This window comes from Diplotaxodon limnothrissa, linkage group LG3 (genome assembly GCF_057381915.1).
Source record: "Diplotaxodon limnothrissa isolate DT_005_m linkage group LG3, D_limnothrissa_male_GT1.1, whole genome shotgun sequence".
Lineage (NCBI taxonomy): Eukaryota > Metazoa > Chordata > Actinopteri > Cichliformes > Cichlidae > Diplotaxodon > Diplotaxodon limnothrissa.
The window spans coordinates 41,685,453-41,707,265 of NC_140598.1; positions in this window are offsets into that span (position 1 = coordinate 41,685,453).

Genomic DNA, 21,813 nt, shown 5'->3' on the forward strand with positions numbered 1-21,813 from the left:
AATCTCCACTGTCTTCTGGGCATTCAGCACCAGGTTGTTGTGGCTGCACCAGGTCACCAGACGTTCAACCTCCCTCCTGTAGGCAGACTCATCCCCGTCCGAGATGAGCCCAATAACGGTGGTGTCATCTGCGAACTTGATTAGCTTGACAGACTGGTGGGTGGAGGTGCAGCAGTTGGTGTACAGGGAGAAGAGCAGAGGAGAAAGAACACAGCCCTGAGGGGAGCCGGTGCTGATGGTCCGGGAGTCCGAGACATTCTTTCCCAGCCTCACATGCTGCTTCCTGTCCGTCAGGAAGTCGGTGATCCACCGGCAGATGGGATCAGGCACATTCATCTGGGAAAGCTTGCCTCGGAGATGGTCTGGAAGGATGGTGTTGAAGGCAGAGCTGAAGTCCACAAACAGGATCCTGGCGTAGGTTCCTGGGGAGTCCAGATGCTGCAGGATGAAGTGTAGGGCCATGTTGATGGCGTCGTCTACAGACCTGTTGGCTCTATATGCAAACTGCAGGGGGTCCAGGAGGGGGGCCGTGAGGGTCTTGAGATGGGAGAGAACTAGGCGCTCAAATGACTTCATGACCACAGATGTCAGAGCCACGGGTCTGTAGTCATTTAGTCCAGTGATCCTAGGTTTCTTGGGGATAGGGATTATGGTAGAGGACTTGAAGCAGGCAGGCACATGACATGCCTGCAGTGAGGAGTTGAAGATGCCAGAAAACACTGGGGCCAGCTCGTTTGCACAGTGTCTGAGGGTGGCAGGAGACACACCGTCTGGGCCGGGAGCTTTCCGAGCATTCAGACTCCTAAACTGCTTCCTCACATCTGCTTCATGAATATGAAGAGTTGTGGTCAGAGGAGGTGGTGTGAAATCCTCTTTTGTGTGGGGTGAGGAGGCGGGTGTTGCAGGTGAACAGTTTGAAGGTGGTGATGGTTCTATGGAGGGGGGAGAGGTGGGGGAATGAGTGTCCAAAGTGCCTCTATTGTTGGGGTCGTTGGAGGTGTGAAGGCTGCCTGATGGCTCGTCAAAACGGCAGTAGAAGTCGTTAAGGGTGTTGGCTAAGAGCAAGTCGTCAGTGGAGTGGGGGGTTTTAGGCTTGTAGTTGGTGATATTCCTAAAACCTTTCCACACAGAGGGCCGAGTCATTCTCTGAGATCTGCTGCTGCATCTTCTCAGAGTGCTGATGTTTGGCCATGTCCACTTCTTTAGTGAACCTGTACTTGGCCTCTCTGTAGCAGTCCCTGTCTCCGCTTCTGAACGCCTTTCTCTTTTCCAGCCACAGCTTTTTGAGTTTAGGAGTAAACCAGGGTTTGTCATTGTTATAACTCACCCTGGTGCGTGATGGCACAATGCTGTCCTCACAGAAGTGGATATAGGAGGTGACAGTGTCCGTAAACTCGTCCAAGCTGTTAGAAGCAGCCTTCATTGTGTCCCAGTCTGTGGTCTCCAAACACGTGCGAAGCTCCTCCACAGCCTCGTTGCTCCACAGTTTTTTAGTCCTCACGACAGGTTTGGAGAGCTTCAGCCTCTGTCTGTACGCGGGGATCAGGTGGATCATGACGTGGTCAGAAAGTCCGAGTGAAGCGCGGGGCACCACGCGATAGGCCCCGCTGATCGTGCTGTAGCAGTGGTCCAATGTCCTCTCCTCTCTGGTCGGGCATTTAATATACTGCTTGTATTTCGGAAGCTCATGGCTCAGATTGGCTTTGTTAAAGTCCCCAAGAGCAATGATGAGAGAGTCCGGGTATGTCCGCTCCATGTGGAGAATCTGCTCTGCGAGTGCGCACTGAGCTGCTTGCGCATCCGCGTCTGGCGGGATGTAAACAGCGGCCAGGATGAATGAAGCAAACTCCCGCGGAGAATAAAACGAGAATAAAAATTGATGTGTCTGTTGGATCCACTGCATTTTGGAGTCTTTAAATCAATTCAACCATAAGCTTTTATGTAAAAATACTTCATTTGCTTTATCTGACTTCCAATCACCACAGACAATGTATATGGTTAATATATATTGTAGGAGATCTCTTTCCATAAAATTATGTAAATTTATACTATATAGTATATATATGCACTCTGTGTTTTTCTGTCCATATTGGACACATACATTGCAGCTCTTTGTGTTGCTACTGGTTCTAGAACAGAATTTAAATCAGGGAACATCTCATGCTGAAGGTTAGAGTCTTTACTTGAGTCTGCCCCAGAACAGTTGCTGTGTGTCATTCTTCTTCACTCTCTCCTTACCATCCTGTCTGTACTACAGTATCCAATGAAGGCAAAATAGTTCTAAAAACATCCTATCATTTTTCAGATCATCTTTCTTCTGAAATCAGAGGTTCTCTGGCAGATTTTTTTTTTTTTTTTTTTTTGCTATCTTGACTGATAAGGAGCCACACAAAGAAAGCTACTGATTGTTGCACCCCACCCTCAGTTTGCAGCTGGGAGTGTGACAAACTGTAGAGCAGTTTCTGTAAGACGAAGGGTGAAATGTGCAGGAATGTGGGAGCAAAGAGATGAAGGCATTTGAAGTGAAACAATATTGTGTGAGAAAAGTAGCAGCAGGAGTCATTGAAAATGTATTGATTTAATTTTTCAAAGAAATTTGAGGTTTAAATAGTGATGAATTGTACAATTTTTCTTCTAATTAACATTTTAAACAGGTTCAGCAGACCTGAGGACTACACAAGGGTTAATGTCTGAATTTCTGAAAAGCAGATTTCAAAGAAACCTCTTATTCCTCTTTCACACTGAGAGTTTTAAAGTTACAGTTGCATTCTAACAGGAATGGGTGTGGATAGAGATGAGTGAGAATGAGTTTGGCTCAGTGAGATGAGTAGCCACCTTGAGACCAGGAAGGCCAGGTTTGAAACCTGCTCACAGCAAAACAAAAAAAACAAAAAAAAAAACAAAAAAAAAGTGGTGTATTTACTTGAATTATTCAAACCTCACATTTATGATATGATTAAAATGGCTATAATAAATAAGGAAAAATTAAGTTTCCTTTTATACATGATAGTCATATAGTCTGGTTTAGAGACTGTGTGCCAGACTGTTCTGCTTTTATCTCATTTGTTTCTGAGAAGTAAGGTTGTTCCCCTCAAATATAAGCTGACCCCCAAGGAGGAAGTTTTATTTTTGTGGATAACAGTGTGTCGAAATAGATTTCCTCGATGCATTTTCTGCAGTTTTAAATGCTTTGTTCCCCAAATTAAAGGCTGACTGCTGCTTTTATTTTGAAACCTCCTGTAATAAAAAGTATTTAGGTAATAATGAAACAAAGTGTAACATCTCAAGGAGTCCTTGAGATAGTGAAACTAAAACATGAATTTCTGAAAAGGAGCTTTCATAGAAATTGTCACGGCCCGAGGCCAGTAGGAAAACGGACTCCAAGGCAGACAACACTGAGGCGCAGGGACTGAGGGTGACAAAGCTTTATTTACAGTGATGCAATTAATGTAAACAGCAAATGACAGTGAGAGGTGCTCAAAGTGCTTACCATAACTCAGAATTGCTCAACATAAACAAGGAATAACTCAAAAACACTCACAAGAAACCGAGGACTAGCGGTAACCTAAACAAGCTTCACACGCTAGAAACTCCACTCTGGGACATGAATTTAAATATAACGTTAACTTAGAGGCACACTATGTTTCAATACTCCGCGTGGAGACAAACAGTTTTAACTCAGAAATTCACAATTTCTGATTTACTTTGAAACTCATGGCTGACTTGGCATTTCTATGAAACAAAACTAGAAGGTGAACTAGAAGGGTCTGTGGGGCCAGGGCCGTGCAGAGAGGTTTAAAGGGGCGGGTGCTCAAAGTTAAAAAGGGGCACATTGAACCAGGCTGAATAACAACAACACAAATTCATCAAGAATCTAATATGGGCAACAAGGCAAAGCAAACATCGCCGATGTTTTACCTGATGGGTACATGGTAAATGGCCTGCATTTGTATAGCGCTTTTCTAGTCCCTAAGGACCCCAAAGCGCTTTACACTACATTCAGTCATTCACCCACAGGCGATAGCAAGCTACATTGTAGCCACAGCCACCCTGGGGCGTACTGACAGAGGCGAGGCTGCCGGACACTGGCGCCACCGGGCCCTCTGACCACCACCAGTAGGCAAACACGGGGTTAGTATCTTGCCCAAGGATATTTGGCATGCAGCCAGGAGGCAGCCTGGGATCGAACCACCGACCTTCTGATTAGTGGCTGACCTGCTCTGCCACCTGAGCTACAGCCACAGTACAATGTTGCTGTTGAGGGGTTTCTGCTGCTCCTGCTGCTGATAGTGCTGGAGGGCAGGGCTGTGTTGATCTGAGACTGTAGACATTAAAAAGTCCATAGGAGAGATGGTAGCTGATTAAACAAGTGTCATGAGATAATAACAAAATGCAAAGATTGGTGACAGCGCTTGGAACCATAAGGCAATAAAAAACTGTGAGAAATAAATTAGGTTCTGCCTGTGATTCACTCTTTGCTTCTCTTCTTCCTTCCATCCCATCATTTCATATATCACTCTCCACTTGCTGTCTATGTGAGAACAAGGCACAACTTGCTATTGCAATAAACTATAATTTAATTATCCACACCTAACAACTCTTGCACTTAATCTAAATGATGACAGAAAAATGTTATAGCCCTGCCTTTAGTAGCCTCACACAGCTCCTGCTGTTTCCTCCTCATGTCCTTACCAGCCATGTCTGGACAATGTTATATCATGAGTAATATTTTTTTTTAAAATCCATCTAAATAAAACACACACATGCACACACACAGTGACATTTTAGACCTTCTTCAGAATACTGTATATACTATGGGCATCATGGTGCTGATCCAGAATCCTTACATTATTATTTATTACTAGAGCTACAATAATAAAGCAAAGAGGAGGGGGAAGTAATAAATATGAAATAATGTATTTATGATGATTCCATTTGTTTCACTATCCACTCTGTGCAGGGCAAAGCTTATTACATTTTTAAACTGTAGAGATACAATAATTTTACTGTTGTAAAATCCAAATTTTGTCTTATTTAAAATATAAATCTAATATAATCTGCTTCTTAATGTATGTTTTTTTAAAATACAACGTGTGTTTTTTAAAATATTATTATAATGCATAATTATGTGGACATATATATTAGATCGTTTTTTAGTGAAATATAATCCCTCCAGAAAGGCAGGAAAAGCCCGGAAACTTACTTTAAAACTAAATATGTTCCCTAAAACGGTGGACAAAGCTACAGACCCATGACAGCCTTACACAGGTAGCCAGCAGCTATGACCAGTCTGTGTCTCTGAGTTAACTTGTGTTTCTCCTACAGCTCCGGACCGCTAAAAATGCGCGTGCTCTTTGTGAGCTCGCTCCCGGCTCGTAACCAGCGCGTTCTGCCGTCAAGGGCGATCATTGGTTAATAGTGATCATGTGACTGATGCAAGCCAGATCCTTTTATTTAGCAAAACTGTGATTAATAGTTAAATATTATTGTTGAGGGGCACAGACAAGACTCCGCACGCACACACACATTAAAAAAATAATAATAATAATTTTTTTTTAAAAAGTTGCCTCAACAAAAGGGCACTTTGGGCACCCATCAGGAAAGGGTGTAGCTGTCCATACCTCAACGTTACAAAAGCACAACCACTGTCCACACCCAAGCCACACCTCACCTCACAGTAAATGATCATTTCCATTTTAAGCATTTCCAAATGATCATTTCCCATACTGCCAGTATAAATATACACAGTATACTGCCATCGCTACGATATACATGTTTTACACACTCCTTTTGTTGTTGACATTTACAGGCTGTGTGCAAAAGGCCACACTCTTCAAATTCATGCCAACTAATATTTTTACGTCCAGTAGGTGTCCTGCTAGAGCAAATGAAGCTTCAAGAAGCTTTGCGCTGGGTAGTGATGTGACGTTCTGCATCGAGGCTTCGAAGCTTGTGTCGAGTAATTGAGGGGGCGTTTCCGCGATGCGCGTATCGAGGCTTGCTTCATTTATGGGAGGAGCTGATTTAATATTCAATCAGCCGTTATTTTACATATACAGCAAGCTGTATAATTTAAATATATTATAAAACCAAATTAACAGTTATTCTTCTTATTTTAATCCAACTCCTGGAAGTGCAGATTTCCTGCTGTATATAAATGACGGTCGAAGGAGCAGCTACAAAGTTGGGCTTCCACTGGTTGCTGACTCTACGTTAAACTGTGAAAGTGTCACGACCGCTGCTGCTGTTGTGTTATCAGTGTGTGTGTGTGGGCTTAATGTTGTCAAAAGATTTTAATGGATTTTGGAAACCAAAAAAGAATAAATGAATTCTATTATTAGCGTTTAATTCTGATGCATATTAATTAAATAAAACATAAGATTGAATGAAATCATCAGTTGGTTTTGTTTAATTAATTCAAATCAATTTTAACTATGAAGTGCTAAATCACAGCAACAGTCACTTCAAGGTACTTTTTATAAGGTATTATAAGAAAGAGGCCATACAATATTGCAGAGAAAATCCTCTCAACCAAACAACATCTTTTGAACAAGCACTTGGTGACAGTGGGAAGGAAAGTCTTTAAGCCTAATCTTAAAAAGTCGATGATAGGTTTTGTATTGTTGATTGTCATTTATGCTTAGAAACATTTACTCATATATGCTTAGAAGTGTATAATCATTTGTAGATTGAAAGAATGTCTCATCCTAAGAGGTGTATAATTAATTGTGTAGTGATAAGTTGTGTGATCTTTAACAGGCTACAGAGGCTTGGTGTGCATTCCTGGAATGCACACCTGCATCTTGGGGGCATGGGAAAAGTTCGCATCTTGTCTTATTGTTTTATGGTAGGATTACCGTAGCTACGTTTGTTCTAGTCTAAGTGCTTTTCTGTTTAGATGAACTGCTGGACTTCCTCACCGGGGGGGGGGTCTGGTCTACCCTCTTCCTGACCAAGGATGTTTGCTTGTGTGCTTTTATGACCCTTTGATCAGCAGTACCCCCCCCCCCCCCCCCCCCCACACACACACACACACACACACACACACATCCACCACACACACACAGGCAAGGTACTCTTTGTGTGAATGTAGACGTCATATGTTAATGAACCTATGCATATTCATGTAACCTCAATAAAAGGATAGTGGTACGGGAGAACGGACGAGAGCAACTGGGGTCAGGCGAAGGGACGGCACTCTGTCCGGTTCTCTCCCGTGCACGAGTAACATGAAGAACTTGCCTACTTCGTGTCTTGCTTTGCGGTGTAATTATATTGTCTTCAACGTTCCAGCGAGTAGGTTTATGCTACAAACCTAACATTAATTGGTCCTTCGATGCCGGATCCCTGGGATCGCATTCACCGAGGGGGGGGGAGAGGCACGCTGAAAGACTGACGTCAGCCAGGAAGTTCCTGTGGATTCGCTGTCTGTCCTTCTCCTCGATGAATGGCGATCGGCGGGATTCAGGCTGATATTACACGCTAAGCAACGCCAAGTAAGTTTAAAGAGGCCGACTCTATAACCGTGTCGTTGTGCAGTCTCCGCCATTTTGTGAGGCGTTGAGAAGTTCGCTGCTTTGTGGAGCGAAACCCGTGTTCCTTGCTACTGTGTGCAGCAAGAGGTTCCTTACCGCTTAGTGGGGTAAAATTACGTCTTCACCGCTCAGTGGAGTGTTGTCCGTGGCCGCTCAGTGGGGCTAAAATTCGCCGTCTAAGTGGGGCGATGTACAAAGCCGCTCAGTGGGGTTTTTTTGTACAGAAGCATTAAGTCGCAGAGTTGCGCAGTTCGAACTTTTTTTGGTTCTCCGCCGCTTTGTGGGGTGTTGAGAGGTTCCGCGGGGTCCAGATTGTGCTGGACAGTAGGCCTATTTTGTGTTATTGTTATTTTCGTCTTCGTTGTTGTTGTGTGTGCGGAGCAGACCGCGTGGTGTGTGACGTCAGCAGCTGTTGTTGTTATTATGGGTTTCTAAGCAACGAAGAGTGAGTTGGAGGGAGAAAGACGTTTGTGCTGGACTTTGCTCCTGGCAGCACAAAGTATTTATGTATAAGAGAGAGAGAGCGAAGGCTCCACAGCTGCGTGGGTGCACGCGAATGCGGTCGCGCGGGTTTCACGCGGACCTGAGCCGTGCGGTTAATCGCAGGCTTATAAATGGAAGAGATTCAAATGTTAGAAGTTTTCAGAAAACACACCAGCCTTGAAGAGTGTGTGGAAAAGGCCAGCCCACATCAGCAGTTGTGCTCTGGTGGGTGGCTTTCCCCCCACCCCTTTCCTGACACAAAATGTTAACAGCCTGTGTGCCAGACCATAGACGTAATTGAGGTGGATAGTTGTTAAAAGTAATCTACATTAAGCTTGTGGTTGCTTAAATTCAGTACAATGACATGTGAGGTGAAGTGATATAGGTAAATATTTAAACTAATGAAGTGCATAGAGGCACTTGACCTGTGTGAAAGACTGTCGTCTTACTATGAGCCATTGTTGAGATATAGAGCACACCTGTGAAAACAACTAATATGCTGAACCCTGTATGAAACATCTAAAAATACAAGATGGAGAAGCTGTGTTGAATATGAAAGTGTAAGACTTTGCCACTGTGGGCAGAGCATGCAACTACTGTGTGATGTTGCGTTGCAGTTTTTTTTCTGAGCTGATGAGCAAGCTACACATTATCAGATCGAGAGCTGTCTGAGAACTACTCAAAGAGAGGGAAACAGAGTTATGATAACTATGATAACTGGCGTTTCCATGAGCAGTTTTCCTGCACCTTGACTAGTGTGTGTGTAGCATCAGCATCATGTTTTTGTTTATTTGTTTTGTTGGGTTGAAAATAATTAAATAAACGTGTGATCATGCCTATGGATCACCATGGCACATATCTCCAGCCATATGATTTATTTATGCAGATGAAAAAGTGAGTGTGAATGTGTCTGACATCACAGTGTTTTTGTGCACTGTGCAAAAGTAATTGCCTTTGATTGTGAGTGAGAGCGGTGATTTTGCGGATCACAAGCTATTGTAAAGGAAGAAAAAAAAAGAGTGAAAAAGAGACAAACTACATTGTAGACGAAGAAAAAAATAATCATAGGAAAAAGGTTTTGTGTTGATCAGCCGAAAAACAACTACAATGTCATTTTCTGCTTTAAGAAAGGATTGTTCACACAAACACAGACAGAGAGAGAGAGATGTGTGTTGATTAAGCAGTGATGATAATAATGAACATGTCTTAGTTTGTTACTTTTAGGTGAAAAGCAGACCTGTATCAATTTTCCACATGCAGCGGTCGGACGGAAGAAATTTATAGTTAAACATCATTGGAAACATGCAGGCCAAAGTTCTGGCTGACTTATATACAGCGCAATGTGTTTCTCAACCTCACAAACTCACAAGCAAGCTCACTCCTCCCTGAAGAATGCAGCTCCAAAGCAATAACATGGCAGATAAAGAGACAGCATCAAGTCCTGAGCAAAAAGTCTAAGCAGTGAGTGAAGAAATGAGTGAAGAGCACAGACCTGGTGATTAAACTCATAGCTAATATGACATTAGGGTTAGACTGTTGTGTGTTGTGCAGCTGATGGTTGGTTTGGAGTGAATCTAGCTGATGATTTTTCTTTTGTTGTGAAGTTGATGAGGAGTTTGTGTCATGACTTAACAAGGCCTTTTTATTTTGATACTTTCACAGTGCACTGAAAGTTTTGTTTGATAATGTTATTTTTCATTTTTATCTTTTGAACAGGCACTGATTTTGTTTGTCTATTTCTTTTCTTTAAGCAGATCTGCACGTCGGGAATTGAAAGTGCTATACGACCGATCGAGAAAGCCACTCATTTGGGACAATTATTAAATGAAAGTCCCTGTCCAAAAAGGATTCAGCGATGTAATCCGATCTAAAGTTCTTCTTTTTTCTTTTTGAAATGACGTCATTTTGCTGAGAGTGGAAACTAAATGTGACGACAGGTTCCACCATCAGCAAAGAAAGAAACAAAGAATGAATGAATGAATGAATGAATGAATGAATGAATGGAAATAAAGAACAAACTGACTGACTGGTAAAAGAAACTGTGAGAAATTGTATACATCTGCGCAGCGCTAACATTTGCATTTTCTTTTCTACAGCATTACAGTACTTCATGTGGTTTGCTCACATGATTTATACCAGGACAACTGGTTGATGTTTTTCCTACTACAGGATTTTTGGGTTTATGCGTGAGGAAAACTGTGTTTACAGGTTATGAGTGGTGATGCTGTTACACTGTGTTTTTGGGAAAATGTGACATTACTTTGATGATATGAATAACATATTTTCCACAGCAATGGATGGTTGATTTTTATGGTGTTTTTATGGCACCTCTGGAACCTGTTGACCTGTGTCTGACCTCCGTCTGACCACAGTCAATGTGTATTGCTTATGTTTGTTTCTCTGAGAATGCTGTGGAGGATGCAGCTGAAACGGACAAGTGACATGGGTAAAACAAATAAGAGATTACGGTGTTTATGGAATAGTTTATTATGGGCTCTTTGCTGGCCACTTTGAGCCCATAATAATAATGTGTAAGTGGAGTGACTTTGCTTAAGAGAAGTCACCGATTACATTAATGTTAACTGAGCACATGGGATGATCCATGTTTGAGGCGAATTATGGTAACAATAGTGATTTAATGATTTGAGAAAACCTGCACATGACACTTGTCTTGCCCGTGCTGAATGCTTGTTACTCTTTTGATATAATTGTTTATACGTGTGAAGTTTGATTTTATTTCCAGATCTTGTGTATGCAGGCTCCTGGTGGAGCCAGTTTTTCAGACAGGGATCCAGGTTTGGTGAGTTGACGCATGAGCGTGTCCATGCGTCAAGAGGTGGGGTCCAGAATTAACATTAAACAATGGAATTAACATTAAACAATGTTTACTATTATTGTTGCAGTGATTTGTGTGATTAGCTGTTTATTTACAAGTATTAAACCTATGCAAGTGGTGCATCCATGTTCAGTTGAGGCTATGATGGCCTATTAGTGAAGTTCACTGAACTAAAGAATGTGGTTTGATGATTGTTGACATGCTCTCCAAATAGAAGTCTTTCCGAAACACAGGTGCAGCAGTGAGAAGCAGAAACATTCCAGGCATAGGCCAGGCAGTGGTTGAGGTCAAAGGTCGAGCTGGTTGGGGCCCATCATGAAATCAGCTGAACCAGGAGGAAGGCAGAGAAGCTGAGTGTTTTGAGACAGATCCAGCAGGCCCAAAATCAGGACTATGCATGATGAGAAGGAGTGCCTGAGAGGATCGTCCACAAGATGGGAGCAGACATGACACAGAGAGCTGTGCTACTGAGCTTCCAGGAGATTTTAAATAAAATGAAAGATTCAATATTGACGCTGAGGAAGACAACTAAGGTGTACGACGTGCTCTGCCTTAAACCTTCAGCAGCGTTGGAACACGAAAACTCGAGGGATGAGGAGCGTGCCAAGCTCCATCGACAGCACAGAAGGAGTTCGAGGATGACATCATGATTCTGTGAAAGCACAGGAACCAGAAGCTATGGTGGTGATGACAGCAGTTTCCTATGTGCATACGATGACACTCTGAAGGCTGCTGGGATCATAACAGCAGTAAGACAACCCTGCACCCATTCCACAGAAGTGTTTCTCTGCAGAGCGTGGACAATTAAGGAGTCATAAATATCCCCCTCACAGGACGAAGGCTTGAAGTGAGGTAATGGGAGGCCATAAAACTAGAGTGCTGAGAGGTCTGCAGCTTTGGAAATAGCTGAGACCCATGTTGACAAACAACAAAACCAACTGGTATGTTTGAATGTTTATCCTACATACATTTGGACTCTGGTCCTATGGACAATGATGGAAACAACTGGAAGAGACATTTATGTCGCCCTGCAGAACTCAAACCACTCTGCAGAGAGACATGTGATGTGCACACCCGGAGGGAGCATTACCAAGCTGAGATGTTTTTGAAAATGTTCAGTTCAGTTTAGTTCGGTTCATTTTTATTTCAAACATTTCAAACATGTGCCTTCACAATCATTACAAAATATCATTCCATTATTTGTTTGAAAATGTTACTTTCTTATTTTCACTATTAAATTAACAATTTCTTTGTTTGCTCGTAAGATGCAGTTTGCCATGAGATGAGATCAATGAGGAATGGGATAACTGCTAATACGTTTGTTAAACTGTGTACTTTGTCAGTAATTTAGGGTGATTTGACATATGCTGAATATAACAATGTTTGCCTTAAAGCTGTCAGACATGAGGTATTCATAACTGGGAACTTTTCTAGCATAAAGGTCAAAAAGGGGGGAATGATAGGTTTTGTATTGTTGATTGTCATTTATGCTTAGAAACATTTACTCATATATGCTTAGAAGTATATAATCATTTGTAGATTGAAAGAATGTCTCATCCTAAGAGGTGTATAATTAATTGTGTAGTGATAAGTTGTGTGATCTTTAACAGGCTACAGAGGCTTGCATCTTGGGGGCATGGGAAAAGTTCGCATCTTGTCTTATTGTTTTATGGTAGGATTAACGTAGCTACGTTTGTTCTAGTCTAAGTGCTTTTCTGTTTAGATGAACTGCTGGACTTCCTCACCGGGGGGGGGTCTGGTCTACCCTCTTCCTGACCAAGGATGTTTGCTTGTGTGCTTTTATGACCCTTTGATCAGCAGTACCCCCCCCCCCCCCCCCCACACACACACACACACACACACACACATACACACACATCCACCACACACACACAGGCAAGGTACTCTTTGTGTGAATGTAGACGTTATATGTTAATGAACCTATGCATATTCATGTAACCTCAATAAAAGGATAGTGGTACGGGAGAACGGACGAGAGCAACTGGGGTCAAGCGAAGGGACGGCGCTCTGTCCGGTTCTCTCCCGTGCACGAGTAACATGAAGAACTTGCCTACTTCGTGTCTTGCTTTGCGGTGTAATTATATTGTCTTCAACGTTCCAGCCAGTAGGTTTATGCTACAAACCTAACAGTCGAGATAGTGTCAGTCTTCAGAGTCCAAACTGGAAGGTGGTACCACAGAATAGGGCCCTGAAAACTAAAGGCTCTACCTCCCATATACTTGTAAATACTCTAGGAACCACAATAAGCCACAGCCTGAGAGTGAAATGTTCTATTGGGGTCAGTAACGGTTTTTGATACGGGCGACACGGGCGGTTGCCCGGGGCAGCATCATGGTGGGGGGCGGCATCACGGGCATCGGCAAAAAAATAAATAAATGCTCGTACTTGTGCTGCCCCGACGTCATTGGGAATGGCATAGGCACCGATCGGTTTTCTATCGCCCACTTGCTGGGAGTAAGGGCGCCCTCCGTTTGCGAGGTGCGCCTGCTGCATCTAATAACCAGCTCGCAAAATGAAACAAAATAAAAATAAGCCAAAAAACCAACAAACACCAGACATTATGATACAGACTTGTAATAACTGTAATAATGTAATGTAATAATTTCCACCGATGTTTTTTCGAAATTCTGTGTGGAAAGGTGAGCATGAGAGCCCTCGGTGGACCTGCTCGCTGCTGAAGTCAAATTAAACATCTCCTCTACATACAGTCCAGTATATAGAGAGATGAGACGACGAGGCTCCAGTTACAGCAGTGCAAGTAAACAAACAATAAATATAAGAAGAGTAAGAAAATAAATATACACTTAAGGACCAGGGGTAAAGGGATCAATAATAATTTAAAATTTATAATTTACAGTTTCTCACACACAACCCGTCGAAAGGGGAGGGGGGCGGCTGCTTCCACATAGAGCATATTTCATTCATAATGATGTAAATCCAAGCCCATTATGTATTCATGATTTGAATCCTGGGTTGTGTGAAATCCCGGAAATAAACCCTAGACAAAGTGAATCTGTGAACTAAGGTGTAGGTCTGTTAGGTTATGTTGTGGTGATCCTCGGGTTAAGGGATGAGTGTTCATACTGGAGTGCAAAATTAAAACCAATGGAAGATGGACAAGAAAAAAAGAGAAAAGAAGAGGAGAAGAGAAGAAACGAGCAAAATATACAGGTAAGCAGATGTGTGATTGGATAATGGCAGGTCATCCTGAAACAATCAGAATAAGAATACTTTATTAGTCCCTAAGGAAATTATGTGGGTCACAGTTGCTCCAAGAAGAAATGGTAAAAATAGTAACAGTACCAGACTCAACTCCAAACAATACATTATGTTAAAGATTTTAATATTAATTAGTCATTGTCAATTGTTGATTTGTCCTGTTCTTATCGTATGACGAATTATGATGGCTGTTTGGTAGCCGTTTGCATACTATGCATACTCTCTCTGGGGGGGGGGGGGGGGGTGTTTGCCCAGGCCGCCAAACAGGCTAGGACTGCCAGTGAATGGGGGTGGTATGGTGCTAGAAAGTCATTAAGATCAAATGGGGTCTGATTATTCAAGACCTTGTGTGTGAGGAGAGGGATTTTTAAATTAGATTCTAGATGTAAAAGGGAGAAAATGAGGAAAAGTCAATATGGGAGAAATATGCTCTCTCTTTCTACTCCCTGAGAGTACTGTTGATGCAGCATTTTGGAACAACTGAAGTTTTTTAATACAGGTTTTAAGAGCAGCTTGATAATAATGAATTACACTCTAGATTTAATGATGGTATCACATAGATTTTCAGTATTACTCTGAGACGGAATATTTCTAATGTTAGAGATAAAGCAAATAGAAGACATTGGAGGACATATTCTGGTCAAAAACAAATTCAAGTTTCCTTGGAGTTACTGGAGGTCAAGATAATGCCATCCAGAGTAAGTATGATATTTCAGAACAAATCTAGCTGATGATGTATTGGTATAAAAATTAGTTGGAGGGAAGGACCATATGGTGAGTGAACTGTGATGGGGATAGGGGGATTTGGTTGTTGGTCTGAGGTTGGAGGTGGAAGTGAACAGAAAGTAGACTGCAAATGAGAAATTTAGCTGAAGTGGAGTTTAAGTGATAAGCATTTGTTGTTGGATAAGAAGCATTTATGGTTTGAAAGGCAAGAGAAACAGACCTGCTGGAAGAAACAGACGCAGTATGATGCACTTCCATCTTCACTTCCTAATAATGAATTTTCATCTCCACTTTGTAATGATGCACTTCCAACTCTGCCTACTGCTGCCACAATTCCAGCTCCACCTACTCCTAATGCAAATCCAGTTCCACCTACTGGTAATGCACGTCCAGCTCCACCTGCTGCCAATGCACTTCCAGCTGCATGTGGTAGAAGGTGGGCCATAGGAAGAGGAACCGATGTGGTTCTGAAAAGGTCAGTAGTGGAAATTAAGGGGCCAGAGGTGGTAGAGGGTGGGGCAGATGTGGTAGTAAGACAAGGAGATGTAGATGTGAAAAAGCCAGTTGAGGTGGAAGGGACAGATGCAGTAATGAAAGGCCCAGATGAAGTTGAAATGGTGCTAAAATTATGCTAAAAAAAATCCATTACATGCAGAAGTGTTGCCTCTATTATATTCATATTGTTTTGAGAATGTACTACAAAAATGTTATGGTTTTATAACATATTTTATAAATATCAGTTATAAAATGTTGTGAACCCCCTTTTTTTTTAACAAGTTAAACAGCCTTTGTAAATGTAAAAGTAAACTTGAAAGCTGTGCAGTTTGTGATTTTTGTAAACTTGCATCACTTAAACTAGTGTCCATACAGAAGGTGTAACAAGACAGTCAGTGAGGAACAAGGTGGTCTTTCATAAATATAAACTTAACCTAAACAGGAAGTTTTGTAGCCAGTGAGTCAAAGTGGATTTGCGCACTACAATTTTCTAGAATCCAAATGAAGTTTCACAGGCAGCATTACTCATATCCAGTCAAACTGCAGCCTTTATTTGATATCGTTTTAAAATAATGAAATTTATTTTAAAATAAATAAATAATTTTTAAAACATTTTCTAATAATTAGAAACGCTAACTCAATCTGGGGCTATAAATTATATGTTTAGCTTAGGGTTTTTTTTTTGTTAGTCTAATTTAAATTAGCTTTGAATAATGGGATTTTCGTTTGTGGCATTAAGGGTTAAAATGGGTGAAAATGTAATCTAAAGCTCCTTTTCCATTAGTACCTACTGGGACGGACTTGCTAGGGATTCGTTGACACAGATCGACTGGTTTTCCAATACAATCCAGTAGTACCTAATCTGTGTGGTTGTTGTCATAGCAACTTGTCCAATCATCCCGCAACATAATTAATATGCAACACGAACGCTAAAAAACAGGTGAATGTCGGGGCAAGAATATTCCTGCTGCTCGGTGATAGGTTTATGCTACAAACCTATTCGCTGGAACGTTAAGGACAACTTGCTACACAGCAAAAAGCAAGACACAAGGCACCAAAGTTCTTTGTGTTACTCATGCATGAGGGAGACCTGCCTGGAGCCAAGTGTCGTTCCACCACTTGACCTCCGTCAGACTCTCAGCCAGGTTCCCCATAGCACTCCTTTTATTGTGGTTACATGAATATGCATAGGGTCATTAACATACGACGTCTACATACAAACAAAGAGTACCTTGCCTGTGTGTGTGTGTGTGTGTGTGTGTGTGTGTGTGTGTGTGTGTGTGTGTGTGTGTGTGTGTGTGTGTGTGTGTGGTCAGAGTGTGACCCCATAAATGACTTCCCTAAACCTGCTGGTCTGGAAGTCCAACAGTTCATCTAAACAAAAGGCAGTTAGCCTAAAACAGATATAGCCACGTTTATCCTACCATAAAACAATAAAACAAGGTACGACCTCTTCCCATGCTCCCAGGATGTAGGTGTGCATTCTGGAATGCACACCAAGCCTTTGCAGCCTGCTAAAGATCACACATCCTATCGGTCTGTGGGTTTTCGTTAGACTTGAGGATCACTTCCCTCATTGCCCGGTTTCAAAAATGGCAGAGGCTTAATGCATTCATACAGTGCTTTTGTGGGTGTACTGGCCCCTCCAAAGTGCTTTTAAAAGTTATGCTTTACGTATCAAGGTGCCAATGTAGTCCCTCATCTCAGTATTAACTTTGCTCCTTATGTGCACTGTATATAGTCATTCCAGTATTTAGGTTTTCCCCCATTATCCTTTAGAGACCAGCAGGTCCCTGTCTCTGGGCAAAATCTACTTTGTCATGACAATATCATGACGAAAGTGTTCCTTTATCATGATATTGTCATGCTCACCTTTGAACTTTGTCACCATCTAAAAAAGAAATACAGAATGTCCCTGAAACCTTGGACTGTCTCACACTGGTGTAGATACAGATAACATTTGACCCAGAAAAGTCATATTTGTAGCACCTGTGCAAAACTATATTTTAGATATTTCCATTTTTATGTATTTTGGTTTAAACTAAAAGAATTCATTAAATTCCAGGCTAAAAGAACAAAACTTAAGTTGGTTTTATTTTTATTATCATGCTCAATTTCTTCGAAGGAAGTACAGGAGAAATATGGTAAAAGGCCTGTATTTATATAGCGCTTTACTAGTCCCTAAGGACCCCAAAGCACTTTACACATTCAGTCATTCACCCATTCACACACTGGTGATGGCAAGCTACATTGTAGCCACAGCTGCCCTGGGGCGCACTGACAGAGGCGAGGCTGCCGGACACTGGCGCCACCGGGCCCTCTGACCACCACCAGTAGGCAACTGGTGAAGTGTCTTGCCCAAGGACACAACGACCAAGACTGTCCAAGCCGGGGCTCGAACCGGCAACCTTCCGATTACAAGGTGAACTCCCAACTCACGATCGCCCCCAAATATCTATCGTTTAAAAAGATTTAATTTACTTCGGCAGTTGAAATTACCAGTTACAGCGCTGGACCTCTTGTTTGTGTGTGTCCTGTGTTCAACTTTAGAGATGTGATGTGTATATAAAAATAAATTTAAAAAAAAAAGCTTTATTTAATAATTTAAAATTCTAATCAAATGTCAAAACGAGTCAAATTTGACTCAAACAGGCATAAAGGATCGGCTCAATTACTTCATTTGTTTTAGACCAAACTCCCCTGTAAGTGGCAGGGGGGGATGCAGAGTCCTGCATTTGGGTCCTAATGTTGTCTACCTGACAGATAATGCCCTTCCATTTCAGAATAATAATAAAAAAAAAATTACATGACAAAATTATTTGCAGTATTTTTATTCAAAGGAAATGAAACCATAGTGGCATGACAGGTATAAAGAAGCTCCGTTCTCATGCTGTATAAAATGCACATATTTTGCATAATCCTCTACTCCCACATCAAATCTACAAAACATAAATACATGCTACAGTGTACAGTCATGACCAAAAGTTTTGAGAATTACATAAATATTGGAAAATGGAAAAGTTGTTGCTTAAGTTTTTATAATAGCAATTTGCATATACTCCAGAATGTTATGAAGGGTGATCAGATGAATTGCATAGTCCTTCTTTCCTCTGCATTTCATTGCTGTCATTAAAGGACCTGCTGAGATCATTTCAGTAATCGTCTTGTTAACTCAGGTGAGAATGTTGACGAGCACAAGGCTGGAGATCATTATGTCAGGCTGATTGGGTTAGAATGGCAGACCTGACATGTTAAAAGGACGTTGATGCTTGAAATCATTGTTCCTCCATTGTTAACCATGGTGACCTGCAAAGAAACGTGGGCAGCCATCATTGCGTTGCATAAAAATGGCTTCACAGGCAAGGATATTGTGGCTACTAAGACTGCACCTAAATCAACATTTTTTAGGATCATCAAGAACTTCAAGGAAAGAGGTTCAATTCTTGTTAAGAAGGCTTAAGGGCATCCAAGACAGTCCAGCAAGCGCCAGGATCGTCTCCTAAAGAGGATTCAGCTGCGGGATCGGAGTGCCACCAGTGCAGAGCTTGCTCAGGAATGGCAGCAGGCAGGTGTGAGCGCATCTGCACGCACAGTGAGGTGAAGACTTTTGGAAGATGGCCTGGTGTCAAGAAGGGCAGCAAAGAAGCCACTTCTCTCCCAAAAAAAACATGAGGGACAGATTGATCTTCTGCAGAAATTATAGTGAATGAACTGCTGAGGACTGGGGCAAAGTCATATTCTCCGATTGCTCGGGGCACCTGGAAAAAGGCTTGTCCGGAGAAGAAAAGGTGAGCGCTACCATCAGTCCTGTGTCATGCCAACAGTAAAGCATCCTGAGAGCATTCATGTGTGGGGTTGCTTCTCATCCAAGGGAGTGGGCTCACTCACAATTTTGCCCAAAAACACAGCCATGAATAAAGAATGGTACCCAAACACCCTCCAACAGCAACTTCTTCCAAAAAACAGTTTGGTGAAGAACAATACATTTTCCAGCACAATGGAGCACTGTGCTATAAGGCATAAATGATAAGTGGCTCGGGGAACAAAACGTTGAAATTTTGGGTCCATGGCCTGGAAACTCCACAGATCTTAATCCCATTGAGAACATTGTGGTCAATCAAAAACCCACAAATTCTGACAAACTCCAAGAAGTGATGATGACAGAACGGATTGCTATCAGTCAGGATTTGGCCCAAAAGTTGATTGAGAGCATGCCCCATCGAATTGCAGAGGTCCTGAAAAAGAAAGGCCAACACTGACTCTTTGCATAAGTGTCATGTAATTGTCAATAAAGGCCTTTGAAAAGTATGAAGTGCTTGTCATTATATTTCAGTACATCACAGAAACAACTGAAACAAAGATCTAAAAGCAGTTTAGCAGCAAACTTTGTGAAAACTAATACTTGTCTCATTTTCAAAACTTTTGGCCACAACTGTACATGTATGAAAGGCATGTTGGTCATCTGAGAAAACCAAGTAACAACACTGGAATATCAAAGTGTGCCGCAATACTCAATAAGTCATCTTTACGACATAACTCAACCTTCTCAGGTCTCGGAGCACGAATGAAGTCTTCTAAGTCGAAATCCATACTTAAATACAAGGCAGTAACATTGTACCAAGCACCAGCGTTGTCTATAGCTCTGGAAAAATATATCCCAGGCGAGCTGCTACTTGTGTTACGTCTCCTCGAGGGCAGGAGGGGATAACACAACTCCGGAAACTCGGTACAGGTGTTATGAAAAAAGGTTTAATGGCAGCACTCTCACAAAATAAATAACCCAGATTCAAACAACAAATGTGGGGGAGAAAGGGACAGTTAGGTTGTGCCAAAATAAAAATAAAAAACCCCACCACCAAAAAGACAAAACCAAAACTTAGCTGAGCTATTATCCTAGAAAAGCAACAAACAAGAGAGAAAGACCCTAAACCTCAACTCAAAATTACATGGGTGGCACCAACCTACTTACCTAGTGTTTCTTTTTTTTTTTTTTTTGCCTGTCCCGTTTGGCTCTTTTGCCATCAGAATTATTGTCTAAAGGCAAAGAAAGATGCCCAACGGATAGTGATGGCCCGCTTGAAGCTGGCGCTCCGGAGCGTGTGTCGAAAAAAACAACACACTGGTTCAGAAGCACTGTGTCGAGGCTTGCTTCGTTTGGCAAAAGTCACGTGACCAGTGACGTCCGAAGCTTCATTACGCACGTAACTGCTTCGGTACCTGATTCAAACGGATATAAGGAAGTGAATCATCCACGGGATTCGTGGAGTGTGTTGATGGTGACAGATAGCGAAGAGGTGATCATTCCACTGACAGATATGGAGCCAGCGAGGAAGAGAGGATGTTCTGGCGTGTGGAAATATTTTGAGTTGATTTAGCTCAATTCATTTTATCTGCCGAAGTGAAAAACTTGAAATGTCCAAAATCATGTTTTCATAATGTAAATATCATTACAGCATATGACTCTAGGAACACTTCCATGTGAATTAAAGCTGATGAAGACTACAAAAATGTATTTGACACTATACGTACATGACATTGCTACACAGTTTAGAAACTCATTTTGTTTATTGTTTTTAGGTGATAGTCTGCAGGACCCAGGAATACCTGCATATCTACCAACTTGCAGTGTAGTTCCTGCACTCCACAGCCTCTTCTGTTCCATGCAAGTGGATTTTCTCCAGGGCAGGAGAAACTATTTCTAAGAAAAGAAACAGACTCAGCCAGCGCACAGTAACACTAAATAACAAAAGGGCTACCTGACATAGAGCATGTTTTTACTTTGCAAGTTCTTGATTAGGTTTGATTATCGCTTTTCTGATTACAATCCATGCTAAATTGAATAAAGTGATATTGATTCATTAAAATCCTGTGTCGATTTGTAAATTAACGTTATTATGCCTGAAACGCCAGCATATCAGGTTAAACCTCACAACATGTCGTCAAACACCATGCAGCTAAAACAGTAACTGGGAGCAGGTTTACGGATTCTGCATACAAACGTGAACACAGAGCGCGGACCCGACGCGTCAGAATCAGATTTTGGTGTGTCGTCGGGTCCGCGCTGTGTTTGCCTCTTTTTTTTTTCGCTGGCTTCTGCAACTGCAGGTTCATAACTCTCTGTTTACATCTCTAATTAAGTCTCACATGTGTCAGCTTTCTTTTAATAGATACGAAATTATGGATATATACTGTTAAATGATCAGAATTGTAATATTTCTGACTGAGGCAAAACTTTCCAGATTCCAATCAAATTGAATCGGATCCTGTATCGAATCAAAATGATTCTACAAATCAGTGACGATGCAGCCGTACTCAGCTTCCTAAGCATTTTCCCTTTCCAGTTCACAATCAATCCTACCCCTAGGTCAAAAATATGTATAGGACAATTGGCCTCATCTAATATTTTGTATGAACCTGTCCAGCTGTCCAGTGATTAAACGACAAGTAGATGGAGGCAGGACTCCACAGCAGGGGCATACTCCATAATGTGCTGTGCGT